Genomic DNA, 22,591 nt, shown 5'->3' with positions numbered 1-22,591 from the left:
CTTTTTTTCAACGCCCGCTGAAGCTTTGTGCGACACCGGATGTAGTTTTTTGTTGTGGCAGTGGCCGGTTCCGATATCTGTAGTCGCTGGTTGAAATTTTTTGCCGCACCGGTTGTAGCTTTCTCGAATGCCGGTTGCAACATCAAGGGTTGTCCCTTGGTGCTCGTAGCTCGGCGCCCGCCTTGAGCTCGTAAGCCATGGCCGCCCTGGCTTGTGAGCTCGCAGGTCATGGCCCCCCCGTCGTAGTAGCGCCGGTGCTCGGCCCCATCACGCGCGGCCATGGCGATGTTGCAAGTCCCACAGGAGAGAGAAGGACGGAACTAGAGGAAGAAGATAAGCGATCGTAAGAAAAGAAGGAACGGTTGGTCGCTGGGCACGAAATCTACTATTTCTAAATAGGAGCACCCCATTATATTATTTTTCTTAACATGCAGGCTATCCACGTCATCCTGCCATGTCATCAGTTCTCCGCCCATGAAACCGTACGTGAGACATGCAGCCTGTCCCATCTTAACCAACACGATCATAATCTCCAGTAGACCACGCATGCAAGATAATTAGCAAAATAAAATGTCTATTACTACTACGCTATACTCTGCATGCAAACAATCGATACACGCATGCAGTCGTTTCATGGACAGACATCAATGTAGAATCGTAAAGTATCTTGCTAGCTATTAACACGGGATGTGAAAACTGAAAAGGGCACTGCTTTGATTGATACTCTGGAACGGTTCCTTCACCTTGGGAATAAATCTCCACCGACTCCTAAACAAAATCTCGACCAGTTCTTCTCATCTTCCCAGTGACATCTCTCTCGCTTCTCCATCTTGCGCCGCCGCCGGCCATGGGTCTATCTCGGAGACCCACGCACTGCTGCCATAATACGGATTGTTTGGGCGGTCATGTCCCTGATGAGCACTACTGCACTACTTTCTCGACAAGTCACTAACCCTGTTCGAGCTATTCCAGATCGCGGGAGGTGCTCTCCACAAGAAAGGACCCCTCATGGGGGTGCTCACAGACCAGTACATGGTCGTCGAGCACTTCTGCGGCACGCTTCGATCTCTACGGCACGGACGCCGACGCCAGGAACACCTATGCATGTGTGGGCGATGGCAGGCGCGAGTGCCCGACCAACCAAATAGTATATGTACTGATTCTATGTTTCAATGAAATAGGTTCAGGTTTTCTTACCTTTTTGCTCATCTGCTCATGTATTTTTATGCAAAGGAAAGCATACTGATTTCTTATACCAATATACAGGGTGCATGCCTTAATTCAATTTGGGTTCTGTAAATACTAACATGATGTCCACGGAGATTATCTTTATATCTTTTTAATTGACTTGCAGGCAGAGCTAGCAGTGCTTGATTGGTACACCTTATTTACAATGGTGTAACTATACACCAAGTCACTAACCCTTTTTATATGATCGGTTTTTATACTCATATACATCATTGAAATTTTTTTCTGTCATACGGTGTTGTTTGCCAGACGTTTCTCCAGTGAAGCAGCTTCAGTCATTTGTGCACCTACATGTGTGTAATCTGGATTGTATATGTTTTATTTTTTTCTTCAAATCTATAATCTTCATTTTGAGTGACACCATTAGTTCAAAGCCAAAATCCGTCTCACCACTTTTATACGCCTTTAGAAATTGTGATAGGATTAGTGTAAATAGTTTTCCCTCTCTTGAATCTTGATAGCTCTGTTAAATCACCACATTAGTTCTAATGATGACCAACAACATATTACTGCAGAAATTACTCACGTTACTGAACAATCTTGCATTACTACACCCGTGAAGCATCACTCTGATAGTACCTTGCATCCTTATAGTTGGTCAACAAACTCAGCTGCTATGAAAGAACTGTGCCATCGAATTTGTGTAGTCCGTGCAAGATATTGCTATACTTAGGTAGTTGGTAGTTTCTACTCGCTAATACTCTGCCCATTGCAGGTAGAAAATAATAAAATATGCATTTGAGGTCTTAATGTTTGTAATTCCCAACCTACATATTTTTTTTATAATTATAATACCTTTCAGATTTAGAGATTGCTTCCCCTTCACATTTTCTCATTATAGTCGCGCTACAAATTCCCGCCGCAACGCGCGGGGTGTCATCTAGTTAGTTAACTTGCGCGAGGGCACGCGTGGCCGTAGGATCTACGCGATGGAACACAGTGCGCACGTCCGGCAGAAGCTTCGGCTGGCGCACGGTCTCCAAAAGCCCCCCCCCCCCCCCTTAAATATAAGGCATTCCATGCTACGACCACTAATTGTAAACCACTACGACTACACTCGCAAATAATAAGACTGATCGTAGTGGAGAGTATCATATACTAGTATCATGCATATGATACTAGTGTATGATATTACATTCAAGTACATAGTATCATAGATGGTCTCATTTATTGCTATGCATGGCACAAAGTAGTAGTATAAAATCTTACATTTTTAAGAAGTTGGTCCTAATTCTCTAAACATGCAAAGTGTCCACCTCATCGTCCCACTAAGACCATGCATTTAAGTCTTCTCTTCCACTTAGCCATGCAAAATCTGCACATAAGCGAACGTTCTCACTAGGGCCATACATTTAGGTCTTCTCTCCCATCAAGCCATGCAAAATCTGCCACATAAGCAAACTTATAAATTATAATTATTTTTATATTACTCTATGCATGTAACGCTGCAACGTCATACATGCATGTTAGTCATCCTTCATATTTTTGCTCAAAATGCTATTTTTAACAGTAATTCAAAAGTTTAAGCAAACCTTCCCACTAGGGCCACGCATTTAAGTCTTCTCTCCCATGGAGCCATGCAAAGTCTGTCACATAAGCGAATTGATAAATTACAATTATTTTTATATTAGTCTATGCATGTAACGCTGCAACATCATACATGCATGTTCGTCATCCTTCACATTTTTGCTCAAAATGCTATTTTTAATAGTAATTCAAAAGTTTAAATAATTTTTAGACTTTCTTTTATTGATTTTTAAGCTTATATTTTTTCATTAAATTTAGTCATTTTTTAGCAACTATTTACGCATTTTTTTAACAAAGTTATCGCAGCTATGCGTGTGATATCATCTAGTTTATTATGATACGGTAATATGATACTCAACTCTTTCTTTTTCTATTTAATTCTATGCTAACTTATTGAAATTGTTTAGTTGGGATACATGATACCAATTATGATATTCCCACTACGACCGGGCTAAAGCATGACCAAATCAGGTTGGCTAGAGGCAGCGCTACCTATAAATAGGCTTTGTTTTCAGTTTTTCCTGCTGTGAAGCCAACTTTCGTCTCCAGACAAGCAGCAAAATCCACATCTGCTGCAGAAACGAAGAAGCTAGTATGGACGCCGCTTGCACGGCGACGGCGGAGGAGGAGGTCACCCATTTGGAAGATCTCCCGGAGAGCTGCGTGGAACACGTGCTGGCGCTCACCTCCCCGCGCGATGCTTGCCGCTTCGCTGCCGTGTCCCCGTCCTTCCGCGAGGCCGCCGAGTCTGACGCCGTCTGGGATCGCTTCCTCCCGCCCGACTACCATGCCATCCTCCTGCGCTGCTGCTCGGGCCGCACGCCGCCGCTGTCGTCCAAGAAGGACGCCTACCTCCAGCTTTCTGACGGCGCGGTCCTGGTCGATGACGGCGACACGGCGGTATAGTTGGCGAGGGGAAGCGGCGCCAAGTGCGTGGCGCTGTCAGCGAGGAAGCTGAGCCTGCCGTGGGACGACGGCGAGTTCAGCTGGAGATGGACGGCTCACCCTCGCTCCAGGTATATCGATCATTTTGGGATCCTTGCTATTCTTTTTCATTTCCTGATTACTAGTAGTTTTTTAAAGCGGATTCTCCTGATTGAATTCATGCCGGCTACAGATCGCTCAAGCAGCATGCTGTTATCGGCTAGTTGTAGATGTGTTCCATGCCATCTTTCTTGTTTTTTCTAGGAAATGCCATCTTTCTTGTTATATATCTTATCTTGTTGATTCGGGATCCTGGCCAATCGTGTTTCTTTAAAAAACACTAGACCATGATAGCGCGCGTTGCCGCGCCCGTTCATTTTTATAATATAATAAATTAACTTTTAGAATACTTGATTGGTTGGGTTGAAAGGTAATGATATGTTTACCAGTACCACAATTTTGCATCTCAACTTTGTATTTATCATTGGACATTAAGAAGGCAAAAAAAAGACACTACTTATCAGGTCCCATATTATCTCTTTTCGCAAAAGAAGGTACCATATACATGAACATGGGGCAAGAGAAATGAATGTACGTTCACATAAGTAGAATGCCGTATAAGCCACGATTAATTAAAAAATAGGTTTATAGGAAGGATAAATCAATATCTCAACCTTGCGTTCTAACCGGCAAAAATATATAAAAAAACATGTATATCCTTTCTAGGTTTATATAAGAAAAGGGGTTTATAAAAGCAATATTTTTGTCCGTCATTCATTGTCTACCAAAAACAAAAACTATTATCTCGCATGATGAGGATGTTGCAGGAATCACTGCATAATTCGTCCGAGTAACACTTCCACCTAGCTATAGGCCTTCCCACTTATTAGTTGCATTTGGACATTTTTTCAGTTATTCATGTACATGGATTCTTTTTTTCTTTTTTTTGCGAAATCATGTACATGGATTCTAATAGCTAGATTGTCAAACTGTATCTTAAATGGTATCATCTGATCATCTATCTCTACTATTTGATCTGATCCTGTTCTTCGTGGCCAATAAATTTTTGGTTTTCATAGCATTTGGCCGTGTGATATATATTCTTCACTTGCTAACAGAAAGACACACCGTTCTTTATTAATATTTCTCGCTTCAACCAGCTTAGATTGCAATATTGGATAGTACAAACTACAAATGGTATATATTTTCAATAAAACAATCATTTATGATGGATAGTAAGTAAAAACCAAAAACGCTGAAGAGGGTTTGAACGTGTGCCTGAAAGGGCGTAGAAAGGCAAGTGCGTCAAGCCGCCGGAAGGCACACCAACAAGGACATAATGGTCGCTGCCCACAACTCTTAGCTTGACCACACACAAGACTCAAGCATGTCCCTGTTTGACTTGTGGCTTTCCGTCCTATTGGGTGCTCCTCGTCTCATCTGCATCTTCCCTTCGCTCGGGGTCGCCGCAAGTGAGGGAGGACAGTGACACCGGCGTTGGTTCAGAAAGGGTGAGTTGTTTATCAATTATCACCAATCAAGTATGGGGCTTCTGGCAGGTGGCAGTGGCAGGGCATTGGGATTGCGGTTCGCCTAGGGCTCACACAGAAGAGAGGCCGAGCCTCCGGGTTACACTTAACTCTCTGGCCGCCCCGGAGCTTCTATGCCACTTCCTACTTCCGTCGTTTCTCTGTGTGGTCCATGGGGCTCCCACGAAAACAACATCGTGAAACATCACCCATCTCATCGGTCCGCCACAGATCCTCGCCGAGGCGGATCCGGCGCTCGCTACCTGGTTTCGTCTTGGCTCCCCGTCGGTCACCGGTGCAGTTTTATTTCGTGACTTCATTTTTTTATGGCGGACGAGCACTGCTGGCTGGGAAGAGGACAGCGGCGGCGGTCGAAGGTTCATTTTTCATGGCGGACGAGCACTGCTGGCTGGGAAGAGGACAGCGGCGGCGGTCGAAGGATAGAGGAAAGAAAGATTGATTTTTTTAAGGAAAGGAAGGAAAGTTTTTTTTTTGTTTGATCAAAGAAAGGAAGGAAAGATAGATGGACAGGGATAAGCGGACCATGTAAACGGGCCCGATGTACTGGCCTAATTAACCACCGCAAACGTAGCTAGTTTTGCGGAGCAGCGGCCCAAGAAACGGCGTGCTAATCCGACGACGAGGAACGACGGAGCGCTGTGGAGGCTCCTAGGTCGCCTTGTTATACTGTTTCTTAATTTTCGATCTGTCAGCGACTGTCTTCCTCACACTCATGGTTGGCATACGTAATCCCGACAAACAGTACACTTTAAAAGAAACTCCAATGCGACGATCCAAACGGACAATAATTTTATCTTTTTTTTTTCGTTTGAGTCGGTGGGTTGGCGCATGCATCCAACGCTTGCCCGACCCATTTTTATGGTGACGTGAAAAAATATACCATAAATATTTTGAAAATACTAGAAAACATTAATTAAACAATAATACCGGCCACAAAGGCTGGCGAGAGTCTACAAGTCCACATTACATTACATAGCAAAAAAAAAGAGTGCACATTACATTAAGTAAAAACATTTAACTAAACTAAAACTATGAGACACGTTGCCCTAGGCGGCGGCAGCATCGTCGGAGCCGGTGAGGTCGATGAGTATCGGCGCCGGGCCAGCACACAGGAACGCCGTATCCCAGTCTGCGGCGACGCCGTCCACCGGTGCCTGTACCGCCGCTGGCTTGGTAGCGCCACCGCGGGCACGACGCTCCTGCTCCTCCTCTGGCTCGGCGTCGCGATTCAGCTGCTTGAGCCGCTCGCCCTCGCGGGGCTCCTCCGTGAGCCTATGATGTCACTATTGCTCCAGATACTTCTGCTCCTGGGCCGACGTCGCTCCAAACCAAACGGGCGGCGCACCCACCCACTCGCGCACGTACTCGTCCTATGTGTACTGCTCGGGCTTGACGGGGGTCGGCGGGGCCAGCGGTGGGACGACGCAGTCGCCGCAGCGGAGAGCGCCATGGTCTACGACAGCCGCGCTTGGTACGCGCCCCCTCCTCCTCCTTGCACCGCTCCTCCTCCTCGCTTTCATGGAGGACAGCCGCCAGCGCCGCTTGGTAGGTGGCCTCTGCCTCCTGGTCCTCATCGCGCACGACGAGGGGCGGCGGGGTGTCAGCCTCCACTTCGCGGACGCCGTGCAGACGCTGCTCCTCGTGCTCCAACGCGAACCAGACCTCCCACTCGGGAGAGTATGATGCGTAGGCGGGGTTGAGGCGCTGCTTCGGCGTCAGGTGCTGCTGCCGGCGCTGCATCTCCTCTGCGTGCGCCCGTGCCGACCGTGGCACAACCGGCACTAGGATCCTCTCCGAATCCAAGTGCCAGTCGTGTGGCAGCATGACATCAGGGTAGGGTAGGGGGGCGCAGTGCTCCCAGTGCCACTTCGCCTGGAGCACTGTGACGCTAATGCACAGCTGTGGCGGGCGTGAAGACGCCGGCGGAGGCGGGGGGAGCGCGTGCGAAGGGCCAGCGGGGGCCTTGCCCTTGTTCTTGCCGGAGAATAACTCCATGGTGGCTAGGGTTGTCGCCGACGAGGGATCAGAGGTGGCTAGATGGGGACGGGCGTATGGAAGAGGATGAGGACGGCTGTCCCCGCAAGCTCGAATTAAAAAAGGACGCCCGTTGTCGTTGATGCGTGGGCCCGCGGTCGTCCCGCGTCATTAATAAAGACGCGGGTGGTAGTTGACCGGCCGCCAGGTGGGGACGGGGGCATGGGACGGACATCGAGAGGACGCGCGGCGCGTCTGCTGACACAAGTTTGGACTGTAAATGGGTCTGTGTTGACACGAAGCGGACACGATTTAGAAAGGGCGGGCTGGTCTGTTATAAATGTCTGCGACGACCGACGGCGGCGGATGAAATGGATCGCTGTGTTGAAGTTGCTCTAAGCTACGTATACGGAAGACACTATGATTTCGTGAGACGTGAGCTTTTCAGAATAAATAGCAAGCCCGATCCTATCTGAGTGCCGGTCACTACAGCACATGGCTTTCAGTCTTGCTACTGTGCCTGCCAAAACACAAGAAGTGAGCATCACTTGACTCTTCTCCCTTTGATTGCTTCCAAGCAACCAAGCCCCTTCAAACAAAAAGAGATGACTTTCCGCTCGGTGCTGCTTCGATTCATCGCCACCCAGCAGGCACTCCCTCTTCTTGACCGCTCGGTAGAGATCACAGGCCCCGCGTAGATTCAACAGTGTCAACGTCGGAAAACAGTTCTGCGGTCGGATGGCGACCTCGCTCGGTGCTGTCCGCTCAAGCCAGGCTACACACAACGCGCAATTAAACAATTCAGAATTGAGTGCTGTATGCGTCTTCGAGATATGCATGGACCGTGCAAATCAATCAACAATTTCCTGATCAATTCTCGCGCTGTATAATCTACTATTATCCTGTCTGATCTCTTGCTGGTCATGTTGATTTCTCAGGTTCGCGGAGGTGGCGCAACTGGTGCACTGCACCGGCTTGGACATCTACGGCCGGCTGCCGGCCGCTGCACTGACACCGGGGACCGACTACGCCGCCTACTTGGTATTTGACGTGGCCGACGAAGGCCACCGCGGCCTGAGCTTCCCGGACCAGGAGACCACGGTGGCAGTTGGAGGTCGTGCGGCGTCGCACCACGCCGTGTGCCTTCGGCCCGACGACGACGAGGCATGCAAGTTCAGGGGCGTGGCTGGTGCGGACGGCGACGACGGAGTGAGGCGGCCGGCGCGGCGCGAAGACCGGTGGTGGGAGATGGAGATGGGACGGGTACGTATCGATGAAGCTATGGCCGTGAAGGAGGAGGAGGTGATGGTGAGCTTCGAGGTGTTGGAGTGGTACCCCAAGCGCGGGCTTAGGGGCTGTTTGGATCTCAGACCAAAACCAGCCCGACCAAAAAGTTTGCAAGCCCGTAAAATTTGGTGGCCGTTTGGATCGCTACCAAGGAATTGGCACGCCCATCGTGCCTGTGAGACGCCATTGTAAACTTAGCCAACTCACGGGCAAGTCGAGGGCGGCGAAAACCTCCGCCAAAATTTTGGCATCCCACCTTGCACTCTCTGCCTCGTTGGGTCCCAGTTAACTATCCCTTTATTTTATTAGTATCTGGTGCATGCTGGCTATACTTTAATCTGTGGGTCCTCACAATGCATGTAAGCAGGCTACTCCACAGGGCCAAAACATGGACGGCTACAATCCAAACAATGATCACCTACCAAAATTTTGGTCATGCCCTCACATTGGTCATGCCAAAAAATTGATGGGGCTAGATGGGGCACAATCCAAACAGCCCCTTATTGTCGAGGCCGTCGAATTTAGGCCAGTTTGATATTTGGTGTAGAATGCAGCTATGAGGCGCGCCCGACTTTTACAACTTATTAAAGAGTTGAATGTCTATGTGTTGCCGTGAAAAATGAAAAAATAATAGAAACACCATGGAAGATAAGGGCATCTACAACCACAAACATAAAATTCCGGCCTTCAAGCGCCCACGGACGTGCATCCGGACGCGTCCACGAACAGTGACGGACAGCACAAAAAGATTGATTCCACAATAAAAAACACCATTTGCAAATCACCAAATCCGTATCATTATATGCAATGTGAAATCTAATATAGAGGGAGCTTGTCCGGCTCCGCGGTGCCTATGACCGGCGGCCGGCTACGCGCCTCGAAGCATTGCTCCGGTCGATGGAAGTTGTGCCCGGCCAGTCAAGGCTTGGTGTGGTTGCCGTTGATTGATCGGATGTCTTTGTGGGGCGTTGAGCGTGGCGAGACGCCCATGCTTTAACTGATTGCCTGGGTTTCTGAGGCTCGCAGCCTCTGCTCGAACTGCAAGAGGCCGCAACCACCGCAGGAGCCCGGTTCGTATTAGCGCGTTTGTGGCCGGCCGCCCCACAGGTGTCCACCCGCGTCGTTCTGACCACCATGCCCAAGGCCCGCCTTTTAGAATGTTTTTTCGATGGCGTGGAGGAGGTTGCCTCCTACGCAGCCACCGACTACCGGCGTCACGTGTAGACGTTTGTCCTGAAAACAAAAAAAACTGTGCAGCTTTTTGTGTGGTTTATTAGTATGATCTTATTATTATGCACTTTTTGTGGCTGAATGAGTCTTTCTATATACATGTTTGTACGCCGTATAGGTGACCTTGCGTGCCTAGTCCTTGGTGGGACTAGAGGTCGCATTAGTTTGTGTTGATGCCGTCAGCAAATTTTATGGGGCTCGGCATGACCAGAATTTGGTATTCAGTCTTGGGCATCCCTGTGGGTTGCGCCTCGGCTATTGAGGGCCACCCATTGCTTACGTCGATGCAAGCCCAGAGCACATGCTGTGGGAGGTCGGTAAGAGCATCTTCAGCTGTTGGCCCCTCATTGGGCGCCTAAAATCGGGGTGACCCGGCGTAAAAAATGGGTCTAGGGACGAGTTGGTCCCCAGCCGCCGCCCCAGGGCCAACCCCAGGCGCGGGAAAAGAAAAAACGTGTAGCAAATTTAGGCTAAGTTCGGCTAAAACACGTCAAACTTGGATTTATATTCGCCGATTTAAGTCGAGTAGTCGCCATTACATGTAAAAACTAATAAAAAAAACTTGCTGAAGGCCGAGAAGTCGCCATCGTCGCCGCCATCGTCGGCCTTCTCCTCCTTGACTCGGGCGCCTCTGCTGGACCCCTCCCCGGCTGGTGGCGGCGGCGACGGCGGTCGTCGATGATGACGACTCCTCCTTCGTCGCGGCCTCGACGGCGCTGCGCGAAGCGCCGCAGGACGGCGCACTGGCGCTCCCTCGCCATCTTCACGGAGTCCTGGCGTGCCCATTCGAGGGCCGCGTCGTCGTCGAGCTCGACCTCGCCGTGCTCCACCTTCACCGGCGTCAGCCTCGGCTCCGTCTTCACCGGCGCGAGACCCGGCTCGGTCTTCACCGGCGCGAGACCCGGCTCCGTCTTCGGCTTGACGAAGCGCGGGGGAGGAGCCGATGAGGAGGCGCGCCGGCCGCCCTCACTGATGACGATGCCGGCGCTGCGAGAGCGGATGCCGAGCGGCTCTCCGCCGCGGGCTCGGCCTTGACGCCGAGCAGCGTCGGAGTGCCGGAGGATTAAGACGAAGAGCGTGACGAGGAGGAAGAGGAGGAGCCGAACCTCCTTGGCGCCCATTGCCCGTCCCGTCGGCGGTGCGCCGGGGCGGCCGCCCTCGCCGGGGGGGGGGGGGGGGTACGCCAACGGAGGGTTGTTGCCACCCTCGAGGTGCGTCAGCACGCCCTCAAGCGTGCGGCTGGGGACGCCCCACCACAGGTGGCGCCCCTCGCTGTTCTTGGTACCGCTGACCACCAGCGCCCCGTTGGTGGACGCCAGCCGCTGCTGCTGGCGGCGCTCGAAGTACGCCGCCCAAGCCGCGTGGTTGTCGGTGGCGTACTGGGGCAGGGAGAGCTCAGCGTCGGTGAGGGAGGCGCACGCGATCTCGACCTCGTCGGCGAAGTAGGATGGCTTGGCGACAGCGTCGGGCAATGGGGGAATGGGCACTCCCCCATTGCTGAGCCTTCAGCCCGTCGGCCGTGCGCGCATGTCCATCGGCATCGGGATGTTCGTCTGGAACAGGAGCCAGGATTCCTGTTCGCGGAGCGAACGACGGCCGAAGCCGTTGGCCGCCGCCTCATCTCCGGGGAAACGCTCGGCCATCAGGGAGATGGGGTGGCTGGGGAGAAGAGATCGGCGGGAGAGAAGAGCTCGGCGGCGGCGCTCGTGGAGAGGTGGAGAGGTGGCACTCATGACAGGCGAGTGAGGCCATATATAGCCGTGCCGCGCCCGTGTGTACGCGTCCGAGGGAGGGAAGGCGTCGGCGCCGCCCCATGACACGCCGCCCATGAGGAATCAATGGCAAAGCTGACCGGTGGCAGCCTTACCATTGATTCCCCGCGGAAAACCGAGGCGTCGGGAGAAGATGGGGCGGGCGGTGTCGCTGACGCGGCTGGCCCGTGTCGCTTTCGCGTCAAAAACAATTCGCCCGGCGCTCCCGAGCGCCCCCAGCGCGCCGGGTTCGGGTTGGGTCCACTGACGCCAATTTCGGCCCAAGCCGGCGAAAAATGGGACCCTGGAGGCGCGACTGGGCCGATTTTTTAGCGCCGACGGCCAAAAAGTCATCTGGGGGGCCTTGTTGGGGGCGCGGCCGGAGATGCTTTAAAGATGAAGCATCCCCTGGTCCAGAGCAAAAAGAAGGAACGTACGATGTAGCCTTTGTGAGGAGCTGCGGGGAGGTCCACTTAGAACGATGCAGCCCCCGAGTTCAATTGCAAAAAGATACATTTGTTCGACCTCAATTTCTATCCCGATGGGTTCAATGAAATGATACTTAATAGCCATGTAATTTTTTTAGCAAACCATAAATTGGGGGACCCAAGAGATCTCTCTTATTTGACCAATCTATTTTGTTTGAGTTATAAATATGATACAAAGGGTGGCAGTTTATGCGTGAGTACGTAATACTAATTTATGCGTAAAAAAGACGGAGATGCTCGGGCATTCCAGGGGCAGGACATAATCCAACAAGATTTCCTCTTGCAATGATAGTAGGCCCTATTGTTGAGGACCTCGTGAATAACGTAGGGTCCCTTCCATGGGTAGGACACCTTGTTCTTCCACTGCTTCTGCCTGAGGCGTAGGACAAGGTCGCCGTCCATGAACTTCTTCCTTTGTGCTAACGTCGTCTTTTCGGATTTTCTCCGCGGCCTCCTCGTTGTATGCGTGGACTCGTGGGTAGTCATATTCTATGTCAGAGGGCAGGACTGCTTCTCCTTCATACACCAAGAACAAAGGGGTTTAGCTGATGTACTTGTTTGGTGTTGTCCGCGCGCTCCAGAGGATGGATAGGAGCTCATCCACCCATTGCCTTTTTATCTTATCAAGGTTGTGATAAACTTTGACTTCAGACCTTGCATAACTAATCCGTTGGCCCGCTCGACCTGCCCGTTTGACTTGGAATGGGCTAAGGATGCGTAGTCGATGTGAATTCTTCTCTTGTGGCAGAAATCCTTGAACATGTAGGCCGCGGAATTGGACCCATTGTCTATGATAATGCTGCGAGGAAACGCCGAACCTGTGTATGACCCCAGAGATGAATTGGACTGTTGTGTGCGCCTCTGCATTTGCACCTAGCTTGGCCTCTATGCACTTTCTGAATTTGTCAATTGACCAGGAGAAACTTTTGTCCTCCTAGGGATGGTGGCAGCTTTCCACCCATGTCTAAACCCCACACTACGAATGGCCATGTGAGAGGGGTTGATTTTAGCGCCCTTGCTGGCATGTGGGTCTTGTTGGCAAAGCGTTGACATCCGTCACAATTCCTGACAATATCTTTAGCTTTGCACATGGCGTGAGTCCAGAAGAAACCATGATGAAAGCTTTGCCTACTATCGTCCTGGGGGCTGCATGATTCTCGCAAGCCCTCCGTAGGATCGAAAGTATGTCTAGAGGGGGGGGGGGTGATTAGACTACTTGACTGAATAAAACTTATCTTTCACCCAATTTTAGTTCTAGGCAAGTTTTAGCAATTCTACCAAGTCAAGCAACAGCCTAAACATGCAAGTATAAGAATTGATCAGCGGAAAGTAAAGACTTTGCATATGAACATAAAGGAGGGATCAGAGAAATCAAATGCAATGAAGACACAAATATTTTTGACATGGTTCCGATGGGTGGTGCTATCGTATGTCCACATTAATGGAGACTTCAACCCATTGAGGGTAATGACAACGTGAGTCCACGGAGGGCTCCACCCATGAAGGATCCACGAAGAAGCAACCTTGTCTATTCCATCATGGCTTTACATCAATGAAGGACTATCCTCACTCGGGGTAGATCTGCACGAAGTAGGCGATCTCCTTACCCTTACACACTCTATGGTTCAACTCCACAAGATCTCTAAGGCTCCCAAGTGACACCTAACCAATCTAGGAGACACCACTCTCCAAAAGGTAATAGATGTGTTGCTATGATGAACTCCTTGCTCTTGTGCATCAAACTATAGTCTCCACAATACTCAATCAGTCTCTCACAGATTTGGCTTTGGTAGGAGAGGAACTGGAGTGGAATAAAACTTGGGGAGGCTAGAAATCAAGGTTCAAATGGTTGGATTGGAATCTCTTGCACCACAAAGAAACACTTCCGTGATGATACATGTTTTTCACAGTAGGTCACGTTTTCTGTCATGCATGTACATCCATGACGATTTTATGATAGAATCAAGATAGTCATACATGTGCTGTCGTAGAAGTGTTCCATGACAATAACCAAATTATCATCACGGAAGTGACCACTTCCATGATACATGACACGTCATGGAAGTGTTTCGCCAAGAGTAACCGACACATGGCATTCACTGTAACAGGTCACCATAAGCTACCGGGTTTCGGTTTGGATCCAATAACTCGTTAATAGCTCGGAACAATGGGGATTTTCCATGTGTAAAACTCTCATTGGCTGAAGGAACCACGTGTCAGCTCGTCAACGCGATAGATGTCATTCATCCAATGGACAAGACGGGCCTATGAAAAAGTGACACGTGGCATGGCCCAACATTAACCCATTTAGGACAAAAAAGGCTGGCCCAGTCAAAGGCCCATAAGATTTACTCAGGTACTAGTGGGCTGGCGCACTAACGGCCTGCTTAAACATGGCCCATTTGATTGGGATCGTTAATTATTCGCACAGTCTTTGGGCCCATTATGGCCTAGTGAGTTTTCGGCCTGTTAGAGGCACGATGTAGAAATGGGCCCATTTCAGCCCGGTGTGTCTTTCGGCCTGGTAATGCCCGTGCTGCACGTGGGCCATATATGGCCCGATGCGACATTCGACGCATTAACGGCCCGTGATCTTGATGGCAACATTTCACCCAACCCTACTTTGGGACTCCTAAAGGCTTGTCGTACAATTCGGCATGTTGGTGCCTCACCTAAGCTTTCAGCCTATTAAAGGCCCATGATATGATTGGGCCAACCAAGGCCCGAGATATGTTTCGGCCTGATAATGGCCCATCATGTAACTAGCCGAATAATAGCCCGAGGTATATTTCAGCCTACTAGAGGCCCGTAACAACTCTTGAAAATTGAGGCCCAACATGATTTTTGGCCTGCTAAAGGCCTCTCGGATTTAGGGATCCGGCATCCCTTGAGAGGTTCAAACTCTGGGGTGCGTGCGGAGATCTCAACCTGCCCAGCCTGCCTACTCGCAATCCTCCTAGCCTAGTCAAGCTCAAAGAGACACAAAGACACAGAGATTTATACTGGTTCAGGCCACCGTTGTGGTGTAATACCCTAATCAAGTGTGGTGTGGTGCATTGCCTCGGAGGGCTAAGGATGAACTAGTACAGTGGATGAACAAGCCTCAGGAGGTGAGGTGTTCTTGAGCTGGTGTGGTGTATGCTAACTCTACTTGTTCTGATTTCGTCCTCCTTTCTATGGTGGTGGCTAGTCCTATTTATAGTGGCCTTGGTCCTCCTCCCAAATATGAGCGGGAAGGGATCCCACAATGGCGGGATTTGAAAGCAGACAAGTAGTACAGTCTATCCTGACAAAAGTAGTCTTCGCCTACGAAAAGCCTTCTGTTATGACGCTGCGATGGGCTCGTCGATGACCTCCGTCCTGCCGTCCTGGCGGTCTTGGTCTTGTTGCACCGAAATGGAAATCTTTGGCTGATTCCTCGGGACTCCGCGCCTGTGGCTTGCCTCCTTTGCACCGAAGAGGAAACCTGCGCTTTGCGCCCGCCAGGCGCCCGCCTGGCCTTGGTCGTCATGGCTCACGTCAGCTAAGCCTCATGAGGTAACTTGCATAGAACTCTCCGCCCCTCAGGAGCCCTCCTGAGGAGGCCGATCCCTTTGGGGGTCTTGATGTTGCTCGCCTCGCGAGGCTTGGCCCCTCGTGAGGGTCTTGCGGTGTTGGTGTTCAAGCCGTCAATGGAGCCATGTGGTGGGCCGCATGCAGGCAGTGCTGGATACCTCTGAATCCAGGATGTTGACAGTAGCCCCCGGGCCCAAGGAGCGCTTGGACTTGGCTTCCAGGTGAAGCCAAAAGGGGTAAGTGCGGAGCGCTGTGGGCCCTAACCGCCTGCGGCCTTGATGACGCGTGGCGATTGACGGGACATGGGCGACTCCGCTTCCCCATGCTGCCTCGACTAAAACTCGACTTGACTGGTCGATGCGGCATGCAGAAGGTCATGATGGCACGAGGTCATGGAGGCCGGCGGTTGGCCTCCCTTGGCTATAAATGTGAGGGAGGGGCAGAGCCCCCGCTCATCTTTCTTTCGTCTTGCTTCCGCCTGCTTTTCTCCTCTCCATCTTGCTCCCATGGCGTCGCCGAAGAGGTTTTCGGCGGCCGAGAAGGGGAAGGCCTCCAAGGAGGGGCCAGCCTCTCCTCCTCCCAAGAGGGGCCGCGGCCGTCCCCGCAAGCACCCGCGGTCCCTCCGGCAGCATCCAGGGGGCGCGGGCGCGCGCCTCCCAGAGGCAGCGCTGCTCTAGGCACCCGCAGTGGCACCTCTTCCCACGGCGGAGGCCACCGGCTGAGCAGCCCCAATGATGAAGGGAGGCGCGCCGTGATCGTGCGCCCACCTCGGCCACGCTTTTCAATGCTGGACGTGCTCCCTGAGTTTGTGGTGTGGTCGGAGAGCCCGGATGGCACCTCGCTTCGCCTCCCATGCTTCTTCTCCGGCGAGCTTCCTTCTCCGGGGCCCGATGGTCTCTAGCTGCAGGCCGACGGTTGCTGCAGCAGGGCTTCATGGGTCAGTATCAGTGTCACCACCTCCGGTAGCGTGGTCCTGACCCGCGGCTGGCAGACCTTCGCCCGCGCGTGTGGTCTGAGCGGAAGGTGCACCCTCCACTTCAAGTACGACGGCCTGGCGACCCTCTATGTGAGGGTGTTCAGGGAGGACGGCCGCCGTGTGGGGTGCTGCCCGGAGGATGGCAGCGATGACGATGGTGGCGACGACGAGCTTGGTCTTGGCGACGCGCACTCCCCCTCCTACAACGACAGCTCTTTCTCGGATGAGAGCTCGAGCAGTGGCGGCTACGACCGCCCCCCGCATCGTCGTGCTCGGGTCGAGGATGTTGGGGGTTCGTCCCGCTGCAGCGCTCCAGTGAAGCTGGAGAGGAGCCCGGCGTGAAGCTGGGGCCCGGCGAACTTGGACTCAAGGCCGCTGGCCCCAGGTCACCTATGGGAGAACTGGTGGAGCGCCGGGCCACCTTGAGGTGCTGCTTGAGGATGCGGCACTGGTGCCAAGCTCGTACGCCTTCGGGCCCTCTTTGTTTAGCTTTTCCTTTCTCCTGCAATCCAAAAAAAGAAGAATGTACCCTGCGGGGGCGTGTAATGAACTGTTGCTGCTATGCCTTTTATGTTATAATTGCCATCTTGATGTTGTGCTGTAGTGTTTGCAATATGAGTGGGTTAAGTAGGAAGTCTTAGCTTGGTATGTGCAGTCGCTCTCCACCTCACGATAACTTGACCTTAGGTACTTGACGGGGCCCCCAGGAGATACGCCTTGTGCCCTCAGGAGCCGCGGCAGGGCAGAGCTATCCTTTGAAGGAAGAGAAAATTTGTCAAGTGACTCACCCCCCCTGACGCGAGCCCCCTGCCACAGGTTAGTTTGAACCTGATGCACCGCGTCGCGCCTCCCGGGGGGCATGGACATGAGGGGTGCTGGCGCCAGTGGACTCGATCGAGGGCTCCTCGCGAGGATGAAGCGAAATAACAGGGTTCGGTGCGGTGCGTGCGCACAAAGGCAAGCCCTGGGTGCACACACCTACCTAGCCCCACGCGCGAGGAGCGCGAGGAGAAGTGGCGGGCGACTGCCACCTCTCTCACGTCCTTAGACCAAAAACATCTTGGGAGAAGAAAACAACTCGAGGAACCAGCGTTCGAGAATACCAAATCCATTGAAAGATTACTAAAAAACTGCAAGCAACTTCAGAAAGCAAATGAATAACCACGTCCGGCGCCTAATCTAGTCTTCTCACCAGTGCAGAGCTAAGTGCTGCCACTAGGACGTGGGAGGGAGCCCCCATGAGGCCCCAGGGTGGCTCTCAGGAGACTCCGGGGCGTGTATAGCCCTACTCATTATTACATGAGAGTGTCACGAGCGGAGACCTTCACAGGCCGGAGCCTTGCTTCACAGGCCGGAGCCTTTCTTCAGGGGTAGAACTTCTGGAGGTGCTGGATGTTCCAGGCGTTCTGGATGTGGACCCTGTCCTGTATCTCCAGGCGCGCGGCACCAGGCCTAGAGACACGGACAATCCTAAACGGGCGCTCCCACATAGGAGAGAGCTTGTGCAGCCCCTCCCTGGAGAGAACCCGCCTCAGGACGAGATGGCCCACCTCTAACATCCTGGAGAGAACACTGCAGCAGTGGTACCGTCGCAGCGCCTGCTGGTACCTCGCTGCTTGGAGGGAGGCTTGACGGTGGCGTTCCTTCCCCAGCACGAGATCCATCCTCCGCGTGGCGTCTTGCTGCGTCTCATCGAACGCCAGGACCCGCGTGGAGCAATGCTTGACCTCGTGAGGGAGAACCGCTTCTGCTCCATAGACGCGGAAGAATAGCGTTTCTCCTGTTGGCTTGGTCGCGGTGGTGCCGATAAACCACAACACGGATTACAGCTTGTCGAGCCAGCCCCCGCCGCAGGCCTCGAGCTTCTTCTTGAAGGTCCGGGTCTTGAGGCCCCTCAGGACTTCCGCGTTGGCCCTCTCAGCCCTTCCGTTGCTCCGTGGGTGCGCTACTGAGGCGTAGCAGACCTGCGTTCCAAGGTTAGCACACTATGTTTTGAAAAGGTTGCTGGTGAACTGCGAGCCGTTGTCGGTGATGATGCGATTGGGGACCCCAAACCGGCTCACGATTCCCTTGATGAACTTGACGGCCGACCCAGTTGGGATGGTGCTCACGGCTTCTACCTCCGCCCACTTGGTGAACTTGTCGATGGCGACGTAGAGGTATCGGTAGCCCCCTGGCGCCCGAGGGAATGGTCCCAAGATGTCCAGCCCCCAGACCGCGAACGACCACGTGAGCGGGATTGTCTAGAGGCCCTGCGCGGGCTGGTGGATCTGCTTGGCGTGAAACTGGCATGCTTCACAAGAGCGCACCAGCTCTGTAGCGTCATTGAGTGCGGTGGGCCAGTAGAAGCCGCTGTGGAACGCCTTGCCCACCAGAGTGCGTGACGAGGAATGGTGCCTGCAGTCCCCACCATGTATATCCGCCAGCAGCTCGAGTCCCTGTTCCCTGGAGATGCACCACAACGAAACATCATTGGGCCTCCTGCGATATAACTCACCATCCTTGATACAATACGCGGTGGCCTGACGGGCCACACGCTCGATGTCCTCCTCCTTCTCTGGCAAGGTCCCTTGAAGCAAGTACGCCTTGAATTCGTCAGTCCAGCACCCCTCCCGAGGCTCAAGCGCAAGCAACAGGCGGGCTCCCAAGGGGTGACCACAAGCTGGGGCGCCTGTCTCAGGTGCCTGTGGCAAGTCCTCCTGAGGTGGTACTGAAGTCGTGACGTGTGGGGTCACGGACGGCTTGAAGAGTCGCTCCTCAAACACCCCCGGCTCCTGAGGGAGCCTGCAAGAGGCTCTTTTGGCGATGTCGTCTACTTCCTTGTTCGTCCCACGTGGCACGTGCTGCAGCTCCATGCCCAGGAACCACTTCTCCATTTTGCGCACCTCCTCCAGGTACGCCTCCATGTGCTCGTCCTTAGGCGTGTATTCCTTGTTGGAGAAGTTGACGAGAAGCTGAGAGTCGCCCTTGATGGTGAGGCGCTTCACTCCCAGCGCGGCCATGGCCCTGAGCCCGGCGAGCAAGCCTTCGAATTCTATGATGTTGTTGGAGACCTTCTCGCCCTGCTGGAAGCAGAGTTGCACTGCGTAACAGAGCTTGTCCTTGGTGGGTGAGATGAGGATGGCCCCCGCTCCTACGCCTTGTCGCACAAATGCCCCGTTAAAGTACATGATCCATCCCTCTGGCTCTTCGTCTCCTGGCAGGAGGGAGCAGTCCTCGCCTATTTCGTGGTCGGGAGCATCGGTCCACTCGGCCACGAAGTCCGCGAGGGCCGCACCCTTGATGACCCTGGTGGTGCTGAACTCGAGATTGAACGCTTGAAGCTCAATGTTCCATTCAGCAACTCGCCCAGTTGCGTTCAAGATCCGGAGCACCCTCTCGAGCGGGTACGTTGAAACAACCTTGATGGGGTGGCCTTGAAAGTAGTGGTGCAGTTTCCTGGAGGCAACTAGGAGTGCGTGCAAGAGCTTCTGGGGCATGGGGTAGTGCGCCCGGGCCTCCCTCAGCACTGTGCTGACGAAGTAGATAGGGTGCTCAATGAGGGGGGAGGCATTAGCAGAATCTTGTTCTTCACGAGGGCATAGGTCCTCGACAGCCTCATGAGGCCTGTCCTTAGGAGATTTGATAGCCACAGGATCAATCATGGCCTCGGGAGGAATTTCGTCCACCGCGCTGGTTGCGACCCCAGGTGTCTCGCCCTGAGGGTGTCGTGCCTTGCTTGACGGCTGTCCATCCTGCCGAGCCTTCTTGATCAGGCATTCCTTCCTTAGTGCCACCAGTGCAGTGCTAGCCGAGTGAGGGGTTGCTGCCTGATAGAGCACCAAGGGCTTGAGAGGGCGCGGTGCCACCATCACTAGCAGACTGGTCAAATATCTCTTGAGGTCTTGGAAGGCTGCGTCTGCCTCCGGGGTCCACTCGAATGGCTCCTTCCTCTTCATCAACTTGAAAAATGGGAGGGCACGCTCCCCCAAATTGGAAATGAAATTCCGAAGTGAGGTTAGGCAGCCAGCCAGCTTCTGCATCTCCTTCAGGGTCTCTGGGGGTTCATGTCCTCTATTGCTTTGACTTTCTCCAGGTTGCCCTCGATCCCTCTGTGTGACACCAAGAAGCCCAACAGCTTGCCGGAAGGGACCCCGAACACACACTTCTCAGGGTTAAGCCGAAGATCCACCATGCGCAGGCTGGCGAACGTCTCCTCCAGATCTTCTATCAGAGTCTTGGCCACCCGAGACTTCACCACTATATCGTCAACATAGGCCTCTGCGTTCCTCCCGAGCTGCGAACCCAGGGAGATATGCATCAATCGCTGGAAGGTTGCCCCGGCATTACATAGCCCGAAGGGCATGCAGGTGTAGCCGTACACCCCGCACGGGGTGAGGAATTCCGTCTTCTCCACATCCTCCACGACCATCTTGATCTGGTGGTAGCCGGAGAAGGCATCCAGGAAGCACAACAAGTCGCACTCGGCGGTGGAGTCGATGATCTGGTTGATGTGAGGGAGCGGGAATGGATCTTGCGGGCAGGCCTTGTTGAGGTTGGTGAAGTTGACACACATGCGCTCCTTCCCTCCTTTCTTGGGGACGATGACGAGGTTCGCCAGCCACTCTGGGTATCGTACCTCTCTGATGACCCCTGAGGCTTGTAGCTTACGGGTTTCCTGGATGATGAAGGCCTGCTTCTCGATGGACTGGCAGCGAGCCTTCTGCTTCATTGGCTGCACATTTGAACATACTCTCAAGTGGTGCTCGATTATCCCCCTTGGGACCCCAGCCAGGTGTTTGGGTTACCAAGCGAATACATCCTTGTTGGCTCGCAAAAAGTTGATCAATGCCTCCTCTTGATCCTGAGGGAGGCCAGCCCCTATGGTGAAGGTGGCGCTGTCCGTCCCATCTTCACAGACCAGCACTTGCTTCGTCTCGTCTCAGTCTTGGGAGAACAACTGCTTCTTCTTGGCCGGCGTTGCTTCTGGGGCCTCCCGACCCTTCTTCTCGCCGGGCAGCATAGACGCGGCTGTCTTGAAGGCGAGCTTGAGGGCCTGTAGCACGCCTTTGGTGTCCCCCTCCACCGTGAGAACACCATTGCTGCCAGGCATCTTCATGAGGCTGTACGCGGGATGGGTCGCACCCATAAACTAAGCCAAGGCCGGGTATCCCAGAATAGCATTGTACGGCAGGCCAATCTTGGCGATGTCGAAGTCGATGAGCTCGGTGCGGTAGTTGTTGCGGGTCCTGAAGGTGACAGGGAGACGGATCTGCCCCAGGGGCGTGGTGGAGCCACCGCCGACCCCGGAGAAAGGCTTGGAGGGGCGGAGTCGGCTGGGCGACACGTGGAGCAGGCCGAACGCCTCCGTGGAGAGCATGTTGAGGCCGGCTCCGCCGTCGATGAGGGTCCTGGTGATCGCCACGTGGCAGAAGGTGGGGGTGCAGAGCATTGAGAGCGCACCTGCTCCCGTTGTGGTGACGAGGTGATCCTCAGGGCTAAAGGTGAGGTCAGCTTGGGGCGCCGCCCAGCCCGGGGGAGCCCCCGACTTCGCCTGAGTGGCGCCTGCCCACCGACAGAACTACTTGATGTGACGGTCGGAAGGTGGTGCCTGCGAGCCACCTAGGAGAGCTGTGACGACCGGGGGCGTTGGTGCTACGTAGTAGGCGAGGAAGAGGTCGTGCAGCTCCTCCCAGGAGGCCACAGAAGATGCCGGCAGGTTGAGCAACCAGGTCCGTGGCGCGCCTACAAGGGCCATGGGGAGCCAGTTGGCCTTCACCTTGTCATCTCCGCCGGTCACCCAAACTGCCTCCTCGTATGCTTGCAGAAAGGGGGCCGGATCTGCCGCGCCCTCGTAGCGCGGCGGCATCTCCGGGCGAAACTTGGGCGACCACTGCACTTGCCGTAGGGAGAGGGTGAAGCAGCGCAGCCCCGGCGCTTCCTTCGGAACGCGTGTGGACCGGGCCAACGTAGGAGGGCCCGCCATAGGAGTCAGTGGCAAGATCTAGAGGTCAAGGAAGAAGATTCCGATGCACCCCTACCTGGTGCGCCAAATGTTAGATTTAGGGATCCGGCAACCCTTGAGATGTTCGAACTCTGGGG

At 53.5% G+C, this 22,591-nt stretch overlaps 1 pseudogene; it reads left to right on the top strand.

Annotated features, from left to right (window-relative positions):
* The first annotated feature begins 3,328 nt into the window (after window positions 1-3,328).
* Window positions 3,329-8,831, top strand: LOC123161653 (F-box protein PP2-B10-like; annotated as a pseudogene).
* The last annotated feature ends 13,760 nt before the right edge of the window (window positions 8,832-22,591 follow it).

The sequence above is a fragment of the Triticum aestivum genome, chromosome 7B, assembly GCF_018294505.1.
Source record: "Triticum aestivum cultivar Chinese Spring chromosome 7B, IWGSC CS RefSeq v2.1, whole genome shotgun sequence".
NCBI lineage: Eukaryota > Viridiplantae > Streptophyta > Magnoliopsida > Poales > Poaceae > Triticum > Triticum aestivum.
This window is presented reverse-complemented; position numbering and strand designations above follow the sequence as displayed.